We start from the raw sequence: 16,228 nt of genomic DNA, 5'->3' as shown, positions 1-16,228 counted from the left end.
TTTAACACTAAATTTGAAAAAGTATTTTGATTATGATTTTTGGCAACAGTGGCACTCATGCTGGGCACACTATGATTATATAGGAAGTACTTATAAAAATGGTTTGTGGTTTGACTCCTTCAGACTACACTACCTACTGTGTAAAACACAGCAGGAACCAGGTGTGCGCATAGTTTCCTCACTGCTGCTTTTCACACATACAACTAGTGTAACAGAGTTCTTTCTGTATTAGGGCCAAGAGGAGACATATTCAGGATGCTGTGGTCAGAGACCTCCAGTCTATTCTCTTCCTGTATTGAGTGCTGTTTGTGTGAAAAGTGAACCACAGGAAAAAAAAAAAAGTCCTGCATTTAAGGGGCAAGTATATAAGTGTTATCGACAAAGAGCATACATAAAAGTATTCACATCTAATTGATGTAAAACTTTGGCTAGCCTATAATAAGTTTTTATATTAAGTATAGAGTACAAAATAACTACATTTCCACAAGTGCAAAACAATGTATACACTCAAGTAGAACAAAAATGGAAACTACTTGCAGTTGTCAGTATATAAAAACAGATGTTCCTGTAAATCATAACTTAAAAAGAAAAAGTGAACTTGTTAAGTCTGGTGAATTTCTGCTGAATTTGACACTCAGGTTTTCACAACAGCACCTGCATGTGTAAATAATGTACACATATGACTCCAGCAGCACTTTTAGTGAACTTCATGTCTCTGAGCAAAATCTAGATCTTGAAATGTATTTGAACAAGGACATGTAAACATGTTGTTTAGTGCTTTTTTAGCAAACTAATAAAATGCTGGAATTTCTTCATTCACCAAAACAAACCTAAACTCTTGGTTGGGATGTTTTTTTTTTAAATTTGTCTTCTATTTGGCAAAAGTTGAATCTGATAAGTTCAAAAAAATAACCTTAATATTTGAATAGAAAGTAATCTTTTAAAAACATAAAATAAAGTATCTCATTATGTGGCCTTTACTGAGCAAAATGAAGTAGAGGGTGCAGAAAAGCCACAATGCAATGTCCCTATATAAGTATCAAGGGTCTCATGGTGCAACATGTCAGCCACACCACTAATAATGGAAATTTTAAGTCTTCATTTGAACTGGTAGACAGAAATAAGCTATAGTATGTCTGTGATTCTGTACATAAGTTAATGTTCTTATGGAAATGTGGGCATGGAGAGGGACTTGCTTTGCCTATAGTCTCTATTTCAGGAGCTGTGATTTTTGGCACTTTCACACAGGCTTTTATTTTTTGTTTGTTTAGCCATAAAAGTTGCTGCTTTATTATAATATAGATTTAAATTACACCCACTAGTAGAGTATCCTGCTGACCCTTGGCTACTATTTTATGCATCATCCCACCCCTCCACATACTATACAGTTCTTTCAGAAACTGTATTATGTTCAAATATATGATAACTTTTTCTTTTTGTTTCACCACATTGTACTCACAAATTGCAAAGTACATCTGGAAAACCTTTTTAAGCATAAGTACTTAATAAGAAAAAAACAACAAAAACAAAATAAGAAAAGCATTTTCTGGTGTTTCTCTATTCATTTATTGTGTGTTGTCACACACACAGACACACACAGACACCATACATGGATGGTTAAAACATTACATACAAGAAAGCTTTCTGTAAAAGGCGATATGTCACAATAACAAATTTCCCCACAAAGACTCTGACTTCCGTGTGCCTCACAATGCACAGTACAGCTATAGGGACAAACAGATTAGCCATCTTTTCATAACAGAACTCATAATCAGTATCTCCTAGTGGATATTCTCTTTTTACATAAGATAGCTGTACACAAAGCTTGTGGGTTCAGTCGGGATTAGTCAGTGGCAGCTAACCCTCTAAATGAGTGAGGATCACAGAGATATCAGAACACATCTGTTTCCTAGTTTTGACTGCTGACGCACACAACCATGTGCATGTAGGAAGAGTAAAATGCAAAAACCGATTCATGCTTGTGGCAGAATTTAACTTCATGAAAATCTGCCTGATTCTGACTGATGATACTGCTGATGAAAGTGGAATAAGTATTAAAGTACTTGTTGTTGTAATGTAATGTCACTAATATATTACACACACACACACACACACACACACACACACACACACACACACACACACACACACACACACACACACACACACACACACACACATATAGCTTCAGGGGCAAATACTTTGCATGCAAAACCTTTAAAGGATATGGCCAGCTTTCCTCTAAATACAACAAACCTTTGGCTATAAAGAGATTCTTCTTAGTCTTTACTGTTGGGTTTTCTAGCACGACAATAACTTCTATTTTTTTTTCACTTCCATCATCAAAATGTTATCAGGCTTTGATTCTTTTTTTACACCTTTGAATTTTGAGAAAATGCTAGCTTTATAGGTATTTACAGCAAACCACTCATTTGTACTTGCAGCACACCTCAAACTAGAGAGACATGCGATGCAACACGTCGAGTTGAGATAAAAACAAAATGCAGCATTTTTAAAATTTCAGACCCAGCTACAAATAGTCATGAACCAAATATTGATGAGTGAAAAATACTTCTTATGTGTTAAATTTGAATTCAGTGCCAGCAGCACAAAAAATACTGCGTACATATAATTATACTTACACATACTTTATATATTAGTCTAATAAACAATATAGGCATGAAAAGAGCATGACAAGCATGGTAAAACTGAAGATGAGCATGGGTGATTGTAAGTTAGGTCTTCAATTTTAACGATGTGTCCTGTAATCGTCTGTTACTTGAGGTCAAAACAGAGCAGAAAACATGATGAAGAGGTTTGTTTATGTGTGGTAGTCTCAGTTTGTCATAAACTGCTGAGTCCTCAAAGCAGAAGTGGGTACAACAGTGCTCTTGGGAAAAGGAAACACAATGGCCTTGCTAGTCCCAGCTTCAGACAGCTGCAGAGAAACTACGTACGTAATGCTTAGAGCATTATACATCTAATGTCTTATCTTAATGTTCAGTACTTAAAAGAGATAAGCAACAATGACACAATATGTGCTCAGCTTTGACTCTGGAATGCTTTTGATACATTTTATGATAAAACAATGTAAATATGCTGTGTAAAAATATTTCCACAGACAATGCCGAGAATGTATGCACGTTTACTAGACTATTTAATAGATATACCTGGATATTTATTCTCATAACAACGTTAATTTTAGTTAGCATTAGGCTGCGATGCTGCTGCTTAATGCAATAATCTTCATTTTTTTGTGATGCATCTACACACTTTAGTAACTGCAGTTGAAAAAAATAAAGTAAATGACTCAGTCCTGCTTGCAATACACGATGTCAGTGAGCAAGATTTCCAACAACCTGAACTCTAGCCAGCTGATGAATGCAGTAACATTAAACATTAATTTTTATGTTCGGTCTGGTTTTGCTTCCCATCATCTCTGGAAGGAAATATCTAGTTATCTATATGCTAAAGCTTCTGCTGTTCAGTGGTTAAGTATTCCTTGTTGCTTGGCAGCATTAGCATAAAGGTTTCATCAAAGCCTTTTCTGTCTGAAGGAGAACAGTAAAGCTGCTGTTCTCCAACAGAGCTAGGGAAGAGAACTGCAGATGTGAGTTTGGTTAAGCCCTATTCACACAGGCCTAGAGAGCAGTCGGTGACCTCCTGGCAACTATTGGTCACAAGAGAAAAATGTGTATTCCCCGACAACAACCACCTATCAAATCAATATTTTCATTTTAGTTTTTCAATAATTGCTGGAAGTGGTAAGGGATTAGGGTTCCTGGGAAGTCACTAGGCCTATGTGACTGCTGTTTTGTTTAGCAAATTCTAATGAATATTCCTATGGTGCCTACTAGCATAGCATGTTTTGTTTTGTGTGCTTGAAATAATTTATTTTAAACTTAAGTTTATCTTTGCCTGAATGGTTTTGAAGAATCGCAGCAAAATATATGATGAGTGCAATTAGAATTATGCATTAGTCAAAAGAACAGGACAAGAAGACTTGAATTTGTCTTTAACCCTGTTTGTATATGCATCCCATCCAATATGCACACAATCAATCGCGTATTTGCTTGTGACTTTGACATGTCGGATACAAAATTTAGAAAGAAATGGGCATATGACTTTTGATTTGTGGTTGTATTTGCCATATGGGAAAAAGAAATATAAGAAGAATACACTGCTACACTGGTTAGTCATATCTAGCATCAGGACAGAAATTCAAAGAGAACAAAAGGAAGATTTTTTTTCATCTCTGTAAGGGTGAGTGAGGGCAAGTCCACTTTAAGGAAGTTGTTCTCTTGGGCCCCAATATACACACGGTATCAGTGGAAATACCCCACAGTGTGTACAACATTCAAGAGAAGAATGTGGCTAAAAACAGTGAGTTGTAGGGAAGCTGTTGTTTCCTGTTATATTCTATTCATGGCATGTTTCCTTGTGCAGAGTTTTACTTTTTAACATCATATTCATGTTTCCTCATTAAAATGTAGAGTGCTTCCTATTATACAAGCTCTCCCTTTGATGACTGCAGAAAAAAAAGACTTTGCTCTTCAGAAGGATGTGGCTTTCTAAGAGAATCTCTTGCTGTCTCAGTGTATGTCTACGCACATACAGCATATGAGCTGTTTTAGTCATGTATCAAAGCATCTTTACATGTGAGCAGCGCAGTGTCAGGCACACTGTTGCAGCTATTTGGCTCAGTGTTACATCAGCTTCACTCCGGCAGATATGCCACTCTAGAATAGTCCAAGCCAGCATGTACCACCAGATTCACTGAGGCAAATCAAGCTAGCCACTCCAGAGTCAAACTCACAAATCCAAGCTAAAGAGGGGACAAACCACAAGTGAACCCAAGTGAAGGAAATAAAACCAACTTAAACAACCCACAGCAAAGAAGAACAGTGACATGTAAGAGGGCAAACAGAAACATGCAGTTGGTACGCATGAGTGATAATGCTGGGTAATGAGACTAATTACAAGAGTCTGACATACTCCAGCCCAGGACAAAACATGTCAGAGTAAATCAAACCAAAAGCAGCCCCGGCGAGTCCACAAACAGGATCCAGATCAAAACACCCAAATCAAACAAAGGCTACACAACCTGGACACAAAAAACCCCATGGAAATACAGGCAGACCAAATAGATCATATCAGTTACCAAATCAACTAGCCTGCAGCTAGCTAGCCAATCAGCCAAAACACTGTAATGGTTTAGATTTTCTGCTGTGCTTTGTTTCCTGTTTTTATTTTGTAACAACTCCCTTGAGTTTCTTATTGTTTACCCTTCTGCTGTGCCCGTTGTGCATTCTTGGGACTAGTAAAAACAGTACAAAGCTTAAAGTAGATTAAGTGAGGATATTCGTACTATTCTGGCAGACATGGAAATTGAGAGTTAGCCTGCTTCAGACCAGACAAACAATCATTTTTTGTTCTCAGGCCTGCATTATAAAGCAGGCTTTCACCGTATCCAGGTTGCTTCAGAGTTAACTGAGTGCTTTTTGTTGGTTCACTTTATATTGGGGTAAGTCGCCAGAGTAACTTCTGTTGCAAACCCAACCTGCTCAGGCGATTAGATTCCAGATTTAAATCCATTCCTACTATCCAGTTCTATGGAAAAGAGCATTGCCACTCCTGGAAGATTCCTCAGACTTCTGTGCATGAATAGCTGGTTCCTACAAGGTTTTTCAATAGTATCTAAAGTCTTTGTGTTTCCCTGATAAGTATGACAATTTTATTACTTGACTTTTTTCCTGTTGGCAACAAACAATTTAACAACAATTTTACTGTTCAGAAAATGTTGACCTTGTATCAAAGTTGTGCAGAGCCCATGATTGTATTCTGTTCCAAAAAAAGTCAAAAATGTAACTAAAATCACATTTAAAAAAAAAAAAAAAAATCACAAATCAGATTAACCCACATTTTTTCCACAATAAAGCATAGAAAGAATTCCTACTATTTAATGGCAAAGATTAGCTCATCTTCAATTGTCCTGGCAGCAATACACCTCAAAAAAGTTGGGAAGGAGGCAACAAAAGGTTGGAAAAGTAACAGCTAGACAAATCTTTGCTCTACCAATTTGTTTAACTCACAGCAGGTCAGCAGCATGACAGAGCAACTTAGACTGGCAAAGGTTCTCAGAAGTAAACTACAAATTGCAGTTGCAGTGTAACAATTACAGACTAATGTTTCTCAGTGAAAAGCTGAATTTGAATATCTCATCATCTGCAGCACATAATATCATCAAAAGAGCCCTTGAGCTCGGAAAAATCTCTGTGCACAAGGGATGAGACCAAAATTCAGTAATGCATATCCATTATCTTCGGGCCCTCGGGCGCCACTGCATTAAGACTAGGCGTGATTCTGTCATGGATTCAGTACATGGGTTTAGGAACACTTCCAGAAATGAGTGTCTGTGAACACAGTTTGTGTCCACAAATATAGGTTAAAGCTCCGTCATGCAAAGAAAGGGCTATATGTTGACATGATCCAGAAACTGTGCAGTCTTCTCAGCAGCATAATACAGCAAAATGGATAACTGGTCAGATTAATCAAATTTGAAATTCTTTTTGGAAAGCATAGACATCATCATCAAACTTAAGAGGAGAGGGTCAATCCAGCTTATTATCAGGCCTCAGTTTAAGAACCTTCATATATGATGGTATGGGGTACATTACTACCTGTGCAACTGGCAGCAACTGGCAGCTTGTACAAGCAGTTGTTCAAGCAACTTAAAGAAGTCCAGACGCTTTTCATTCCAAGCACCTTAGACTACGATGACCTGGATCACTGAGAATCTTCACAGACATGACAACAAATACTTAATAAAACAAATATCTGGCCTACAAAGTGAATTGATTTTCAGTATTTAGATCATGGCCTGCTGGGAGCTCAACAACAGAAAGATTAATGGTTTCCACTGTTGCTTCCTATCAAGCAGGTTCTGGGTTTGATTCCATGCACGGTCTTTCAGTGTAGAGTTCACGGTTCTTCCTGCTTAGGTTAATGATGTGCAGCAGGAAATCTCTTCAGGACTTCTGCAGCACTCAAACTTTAAAAAAAAACCCCAAATACATGAAAATACATAAATATATAAATACAAATCAAAATAAATAAAGAGTCAAGCATAATTCATAGATGTATGGTAAATTCAATAGAATAAAGCAAATATAAGGCTTCCAAATGAAAAGAGATGTACAGATGTACAAATATGACCAACATTTTATTAATCCATTTTGGACTAATAAATAGCATGCCTCTAGTCATAACCTCTCCCCCTGTTTCCCCCATTTTCCCTTTCCTTTTGTCACTTGTTTTCTTTTTGTTTCATGTGTGAGTCACGGGAGAGCCACGCCCTTCTCCGTCTGAGTGCCTGTCAGCACAAACACCTGTGGCTTATCGCCTCATTACCAGCAGAATATCCATTCCTGCTCGCCATTCTCATATTCTCAACTTTCATATGGTTGTGTTAATTACTGTGGTAGAGACACTTAGTCCTTTGTGCTTTGTTTTGCTACATTTGCATGCAGTGTTTTCACCTGTATGGATCCTTTTCTGCTGTGCTTAGATTGGTAACCTTTACCCCTCCAAACATACCACTTGTCATTGTGGCCACGGAGCTCAATCTTTGCCTTTACTAACCATAAATTTTTCTCCAGAAGACATTTGAATTGTCCTGCAGCTGTACATTTCAGTTGAACTTAAAGGTGAAGCGAATAAGTAATATACCACTTTGTACAGAAAAAGAAGAAAATTAAAAAGTGAATAAAAAAAGACCATGGCAGAGACAATTTCATGCTGTTCTATATATAACAACCATGATTACTGCAGCTTGTTTGTATTCAGTGCCAAGTACAGTATATTGTGTAATAGCTATTATGGTAATCTATCTATGTCTACTAAAACCTGCAAGGCTGATATAAATGTCTGTGCATATTAAAGAAAATTCTGTGGACTTTGGACTTATATGAAAATATTGAATGATGGGAATGATGAACTCATGTTGTGAATTTGATGTTTTCAAGGGTAACGTTTACAGGAAAAACAAACACTAACTAGAAATGACTCAAAGCACTCATCATACCATTTATATATCCACTGAAATATACGCAAGTTGACTACTATATTTGTTTGCATAACACAGAGGCACACACACACACACACACACACACACACACACACACACACACACACACACACACACACACACACACACACACACACACACCTATCTATCTATCTATCTATCTATCTATCTATCTATCTATAAATGATAAGATAGGTTTAGGGAGTGTCACTGACACTTTATATGGATAAATAAAGAATTACAAAAATTCTATCATTAGTTGTGGCTGGGAGACTAAATCTGCATTTATCAGATTTGCCCTCTATGCGTGACAAACACAGAGACCTGTGTGACAAGGCACAAGAGAAAGGACATTTTCTTCACAGTCTAATAGTAGGTATTGTTTATATCGCTATATTTGTTACTTACTGTAACAGGTAACAAACTGAAGTGAGTTATTGGAAATGATAAATTCTTTCTGACAGATGCACTTCCTGTACTGGCTCTCTTGCTCATTTTTAACTTCCTGTTTACAGCTCCAACATCCCACAAACCCCTGCTCCTCTAATATAGGAAATGCTAGACAGAGGCCCTCACACAGGCCCAAAGTCTGCAGCTACCTGAGTGTGACTAAGCCATTTAGAGATTATTGTAATTTCATTTCTGCTTTACTGTGAACTTTGTGACGCACGCGAGTGGGTTTAAAAGGCCAACAATAGGTATACTTGCATGTCTGTAGTTCAGTATTTGCAATATTTTGCTAAAAACTACTGTCGGTGCAGCACCATTCTCATATAACACTTTTCGGAAGAAGAAACAACACTATTTATCTTCCATTTGTTGCACTTTTAGTCTCCTTTGTACTTGTATGGGGTCCTTGATTTGGATCTTATTACTGCCAAAAAGGTCCCCATTCCCTTACTTTTTATGAAAGAGGAATACTTTTGTGAATGTGGAATCCTTCTTTTTTGACAGAAACAAACAGGAAATTTGCACTTTGGTAAGATTATAGTTTTACTTACCACTACAATTGTTTTGCATCACTATTTGCTCTCACGCCATATCAGTCTGTGCAAAACTGCTTTTACTTGCCAATGGGAAGCATTACAAATGCTTCCTGTGCAGGGGACTTGGACTAATGACTGACATGTACAGTTTTCACACATTTATATGCACAAAAGAATCATAGCTATAAGGTTGGATTTCCAGCTACACCTTGGACTCCAATGTTCTTTTTTTTTTTACTTTTTGTGTGTAGTATTTTGGGTAGTAAGCTTTTGTCTCTGATGTGACATGTAAGTGTGACAAATGTGAATGTGTGAATTTGCAAAATGTCAAGAAGTCATTCAGTTTTCTCACCAAATCCTGAGAAAACAACGTGCCTGTTTTTAACCATTTTAACTTTGCTCAGGAGGAGTTTGTTGCTCAGCCCATGCTGCTGTGCCCTGAGGTTAATGACAGGTTTGTCTCACACAACATATAATCGCTGGCAGTTAGCAGAGCAAACACGTCATTCAGTGACTCACAGCAGAATTCAGTGTTTCTCTGTCTCCTGATATCACACTAACAAAAGAGCTGTAACAAGCCTTTAGTTTAAGAAAAACTACACAACTTTACATCGTTACTGTATCAGATTTTGTTTCAAATTTTATTATGTTTTAAGATCTAGACAGAGAATTAAACTTGGCTAAAAGATGGATTCAATTACTTACATGGAAATAATGTCAGGCTGCGCAGTAACTGATAGAGTAAGAGCTGCATATTTCATAAAAACATGATACTGAATGTAGCCAAGGTAGTGATGCTTTTTTAAGTTAACCCTAATAGAGAGGTAAATTCCAGGATTTTTCCATTAGAGTTTGGTGATTTTGACAATGATCCTGCAAAACTTCCACATTTTTGGCTTATTTTGGGAGGAGGAACTCATTCTCTGCAGTTAATCTATTCCAAGGATTGGTATCATACAATGGACGGCCACTGTGCAATGCCTAGGGACCAACTCCATTAATCCAAAAAAGCTAAAGTATGCAGAGTTAGTTATTTACCATTTAATGAAGGAGAGCTGCACAATCATATCCAGCTAACGTGCACTTAGCAGTTTATATGAAACTGCTTTTAAAATGTAATTATTAAAATTTAACTATGTAAAATGAAATAAAACCCGTCAGGGTTCTGTAAAAGTCATTGTGATATGGAGTGTTCTGGGTAAATGAGCATATAGGGATGCTTTACTGAGCACTTTGAAATGTAAACAGTGGGAAAGATTAACAGTCTACATGCATGTGTGAAGCTCTAGTTTAACTGCAACACATGTTCTGGTTTTCCATCACAGGATTTCCTCCCCTCCTGTCATGTGCCTCATTACACCACACTGTAATATTTCATCAGCCATTTGACTCAGTGTATACCTCTAAAGCAAACACAAACACATCTAATCTCTGTGAAGCTGGCAAAAAACCCTTTAAACCCCACTTAGGGATAAAAACTCAGGTGCTGCCTGTTGCAGAAACTCTACCACAGGTTTCAGAATCAAAAGGTTTCACATCTTCAAAAACAAAGGTATCAAAGCTAGTACATTACCCCAGGCAACTAAACAGCCTCACAATCCTGGAATGGCTGAACTCCGGGGAAAATAACGTGAGGAGCTTCACCTGACTAAAGTGAAAAGTTGAAAGGCTTGTGCAACGTTCTTGTTAAGGTGTTCATTTAGGGCCTTTTTATTTTTATTTTAGATATGCGGTGCTTCTTTGAGGTTCTGTGTTGCATTGTGTTGCATGTCATTGTTGTTGTGTTGTTTTGGTTTTGTGTTTTTGCATCGTGTCAGGTTGCTCTCTGTTGCGTTATATTGTTTTCTGCTGTTTTTAAAAATGCACAAAAGTGAGCTGAAAATTTACCTGAAAATCTCTGCAAATTAAAGAGATGCCAATGGTTCTCTAAACAGGGTTTGGTGCACTTGTCACAACTCTGCTGTGTGTCGGAAGAGTTAGAGTCATCAAATACCGTTAGTGATAAAATGGAGTGCTGGTAAAACCCAGCTATTACTAAATGTGATGAAATATCCTACTTTGTGGAAGTGAAATAATAAATTCTCGTTAGAACAGAATAAGTGGCTCAGATAGTTCACTTAGATTGGAAATACTTTTATAAATATGCTGACTCATATCAAACAGTATATGCAGGATAATCCTGCATATACTGTTTGATATGAGTCAGCACTAATATGAACCTCTGGAAAGTTCCCTCTCAAATTTATTGGAAATCAGATGCTCAGAGATTAGTTTCCTGCGTATGAGAAACATTTTGAAGTAATTTGCAGGTGTAGGTACAACTTTGAAAGCAAAAGAGGAAATGATGTTGTACAGCACTGCAATCCACAGAGGGACAAGGTCTTGGTGGTTGGTTGTAGAACATTGTACAATGAGACCACTATTTGCTTCCTATTTTTTCTTAAAAAAAAAAAATCTAATACAGTCAGTGATTTTTTTTTTAATTCAAAGTTGCTACAAATGAAGGCGCCATAGAATAAAGATTTAAGCACAGGCCAGAACATTCTTCATCAAGTCATTTGAGTGTCTGATTCTAACCACCTCAAATAAATATGTTTTCTACTTTACTAAATGTCTGTCGTGGGTGATAATATTTATAAATTGTATAAAATGCACACTGAACTGACATCTGAAATTTAAACTCTATAGTGAAAAAGCATATTGTGTATTTCCTGATGCCTGACTGTGCCCAAAAAGATACCTTGGTTTCCCAGAAATGGAAACTAAGATATTCCAAAAGAGGAAGTGACGTTTATCACACTGTAAAGTGCAGTAAACTCATACATCAGAATTTTGCTCATGACTTACAGTCAGCTACAAACTGGTAAAATGTAATTAGGCTACTGTAAACGTGTGGATACTTGTCGGAGAAAAAAAAAGGTGACATACAAACAATAGAGAGAAACATCTGTAACATAATAGTGCTGGCAACCAGAGTTTTTCCTGTTCTATATTTCTATACCATGGTGGTTGCGATGCAGAAAAGTGAAGTATGTTGTTACAGTCCAGGAATGTGCACGTCCCTATAATTGCCTCATATTCACTGACAGCTGAACCGTCGCAGCTTCGGTAGCTGTAAAAATGAACAGATAATTTTTAATCTAACTACAGCATATCTTTTCCTAGAAATATTTTCTTATTGATATTTCGCCAGTCTCCGATTTCCTTTAGTAAATTCAGTGCTTGAACGTAGCGTCATTGTCTAGACACTCCTATGAAAGTGTTTATATTTAGGATGACAGCTCCCGAGAACAAAACTTAATGTTAAGGCTCCTTGTTTATGAGGTGGCTACTATTTCAACAAGTTAAAACTAAAATATGTCATAAATGTACATGTAAATATAGTTAAAGCACACTTATACTGTTTAAATATTTATACAGCAGGTACATTTAGTTTTCACTGCATGTTCTAATGTCACTATTATTTATCAGATTAATATTTTCTGCATTATTTTTGAACTGGATTAATTATATCCCCATTTTTAACTTTTAGTTGTTGAGGTGGAGTTGATCTTGTGCTCCTGTCTTATTTTTTTTAATGCTATGACTTTTATGTGCAGCAGCCAATATTATATATAAACTTTAGCTGCATTGTTTTACTTTGTAAAGTGAAATGAAAACATTTCACTTTAAGTGCCTACTGGATGGTGACAGAAGAGAGGATGTCAGTGAGGTAAAACAAACAATGTATAGCTGCACTAACATGAGGGCAGCTTATTTGTTTGTGTCTGTCCATTGCCCTATTTCCCCGAATAGGTCTATGAACTTATGATGAAAAAAGCTCTCAACTTCCTTGTGTACTAAAAATAATAATTGTGTGTAACTGTATTTGGGGTGGCATTTCTGTGTGTGTGCTGGGGATTTACATAGTGTGTCATGCAAAATGCACATCTGTTGATTTTTGTTAGACTCTATTCACAATAAAAAACAAATATTCAGAATGGCTTGAGTATGAATATTAGTCAATTTGAATCCTGCTATCTTCTGTTCAAATCAGTGAGATTTATTTTAATAGTGATGGTCCCCTCACTTCAGAGGACATTAATATAAAAAACCCTTAACCCTTAACCTAATCTTAACCCAAGAAATTAGCCTGAAATACAATGATTTATATGGTTAAAAATAAACAAACAAAACAAACAAAAAATGACTTGCATTTTGTCCCACAAAGGAAGTCAGTGACAAAACATAAGCCTGACAAATTTATGTCCTCACAACATCAGTAATGCATGTAGAAACACAGAGTTGACTACACTTGACCCCGTGTTTACTCCTGTCCTGTCTGAAATCTCCAGGTACTTTCCATATGGATGGGTCCTCACTTACTGGTAATCACACCACACAGAAAGCTCCGCCTTTTTTGTTCTCAAGGAACCAATCAGAGAGGATTGTGTCTCACAGCCTGAGGTTAATCTGATCTCTTCTGAGAGTGCAAGCTGGTGTAGCTGGTTCTTGAAAAACTTCCCTTCTCTGACTTTCACAAGGTCTTTGAGTAAGATCTAACTCACAATATTCAGACAAATGTTATATGACAAAGTAAAACAAAACAAAAAATTATTGTATATATAGAGACCTGCACCTGCATTCCAGAGCACATTACAGAGGCATGGCAATGTAATGAAAATGAGAAATTAGCTGTATGAGGTAGCATGTGGGAAGACTTATTATCTCACCAGCATACACAGTTGACCCAGATTTGCCACCATAGCATAGCATAGAGCCTGCCTCAGAGTTATGGAGTTATATGACTTTAAATACAAATATCTGATTTTAAATTCTTAACTTTTTCCTTCTGCTAAGCTCAATGGCTCATGCTAGCATCAGAGTGTATAAAGCTATGACTCATACTTCTTCTGTAGTGCATTCTTTCATGGGAATTTTCACTTCACTTTTTGTGTGCAGTTAACACCATTTTTAGGATTTTAGAGGAGTTTAATTTGACACAGTGTGTACTGTGTCTTCACAGTCTGGCTTTAAAAATATAGAGTCATAAAATAAACACCAGACAATTCATCAAGAATACTTTGTTAGTTTGAGGATGGACCCCCTTCTGCCTTCGGGACTGCTTTACTTATTTGTGGCATAGATTCAACAAGGCGCTAGAAATATTTTTGAGATTTTGGTCCATACTGACATGACAGCATCATGCAATTTCTGCAGGTTTGTCAGCTCCCACCCCCATGATGGGAATCTCCAGTTCCACTACATTCCAAAGATGCTCTGTAGGATTGAGATTCAGTGACTGTGGAGGACTTTGGAGTACTCTGAACTCACCATCATGTTGACCTTAGTGACAATGTTGGTTATTCTATTGGAATTAGCCAAACGTTGAAGGATCAGCCTGCAGCCTGAGCAGTTGATACAAGGCAGAATGGTTCCATGCTTTAATATTGTTTATACCAAATTCTGACCTTACCATCCAAATGTCACAGGAAAAATTCTTCTAGAATTTAGATTGGATCCTTTAGACCAGGCAATCCACAACAAAGACTTTTGCAGCTGATCAAACCCTCACACGTGCAATAAGACTGCTATATGTGCAATTCTTGTACAGTTCTTCTTCTGACGAAGTTGTACTTTTGTATTTTCTTACTCAGTTGTATATAGCATTTGTATCTCTATTTTATTCTATTGTATATATTATTCTATTCTATTTTATTCTATTGTATATAGTATTTTATTTTATTTTATTGCATTCCAGTGTTTTCTAATTTCTGCTACATAACTTTGCACTTTTGCTGTAACAAAACCAATTTCCCACCTGTGGGACAAATAAAGGTCATCTTATCTTATCTTATTAGTTTTCAGTCGTCTGTTGTCCAATTTTGATGAGCCTGTGTGAATTATATCCTCAGTTTCCTGTTTTTAGTTGGCAGGAGTGGTACCCAGTGTTGTCTTCTGCTCCTTGAGCCCATCTGCTTCAAGGTTTCACTTGCTGTACATTCAGAGATGTCCTTACTATTGCCTTCCTATTAGCACAAAGCTCATAACTCGGAGCAGCTAAAAACCATGCTATAGTAAAAGTCACTTAAATGTCTTTCTGTCCCTTTCTGATCCTCAGTCTAAACAGCCATCTAGCCCATGTCTGTGTGCATAGAGCTGCTGCCATGCGATTGGTCAATTAGACATTTGCAAGTAGTTGAACTAGTGTACCTAATGAAGTGTCCGGTTAGTGTACAAGATTCCTTTTAGATACTTAGCATTGCATTCTGTACAATGGCTTTCTCTCAACTAGACTACCAAAAATACCAGCACTTACAGCAGCAGCCTCCTTGGAGAAATGATGACTCAGAATGGTAATTTTATAGTAGTCATTAGCCTGACTTACATTAGAAGTCTATTAATTTAATTGGGTGCAATCTGAACTTGACATCCGAGTTTCATGAATGCAGTCACCCTCTTATAAAGCAGAGCTTAGTCAAAGGTTTAATACCAAGACACACAGAGGGATGATGATTTTTTTTAGAAAAGCACAAATTAAGTATTTTTTATTTGTAGAGGTGAATGGTTCTTGAGCTGAAAGTATCTGGCAGAGAAAAATATCTCTGCAAAGAAAGTAAATATCAAGCTTTCCCGAAGTTGTTATCACTGATGCCTAATGAATGAAAGCATTGTGCTTCATTATTTTTTTTTACCAAGGTGAACTCTTGTCCCATATGAAAGTACCTGGCAGCAAAGCTAGCTCTGATTCTCATTCAAACAACAATAAAAAAAACCCACCTGCACAGAAGCATGCATAAACCTGTATGCACTCAACTGAATGTACCTTAAAGTAAAAAACAAAACAAAAAAAGAACCTCTTACTTTCTCTGCCCTCTGCACTGAGTTTCCCCTAAAATTTCTCCTCATAATCACATTACTGTATTGAATGTGATACTGTCTATGACACATCACATGATTTTCCTTGCTTACTTTTCTACTTATAGTGAGAATAGAAACTGCCAATCCAAAGACTGGGCTAAACTTTGAAATCTGACAAAATCGTGGCTTCTTTCACATTCTAAATGGAGAGCTTCATACTATCACTGAACAAAATTACTTATGCATGAGCTGGTTAAAATAACAACACCAGGTTTAATTGGAAAAGCTTTTTTTTTATTATTATTGTAGGGTCTTT

This window comes from Rhamphochromis sp. 'chilingali' (assembly GCF_963969265.1).
Source record: "Rhamphochromis sp. 'chilingali' genome assembly, chromosome: 20".
Classification (NCBI taxonomy): Eukaryota; Metazoa; Chordata; class Actinopteri; order Cichliformes; family Cichlidae; genus Rhamphochromis; species Rhamphochromis sp. 'chilingali'.
This window is presented reverse-complemented; position numbering follows the sequence as displayed.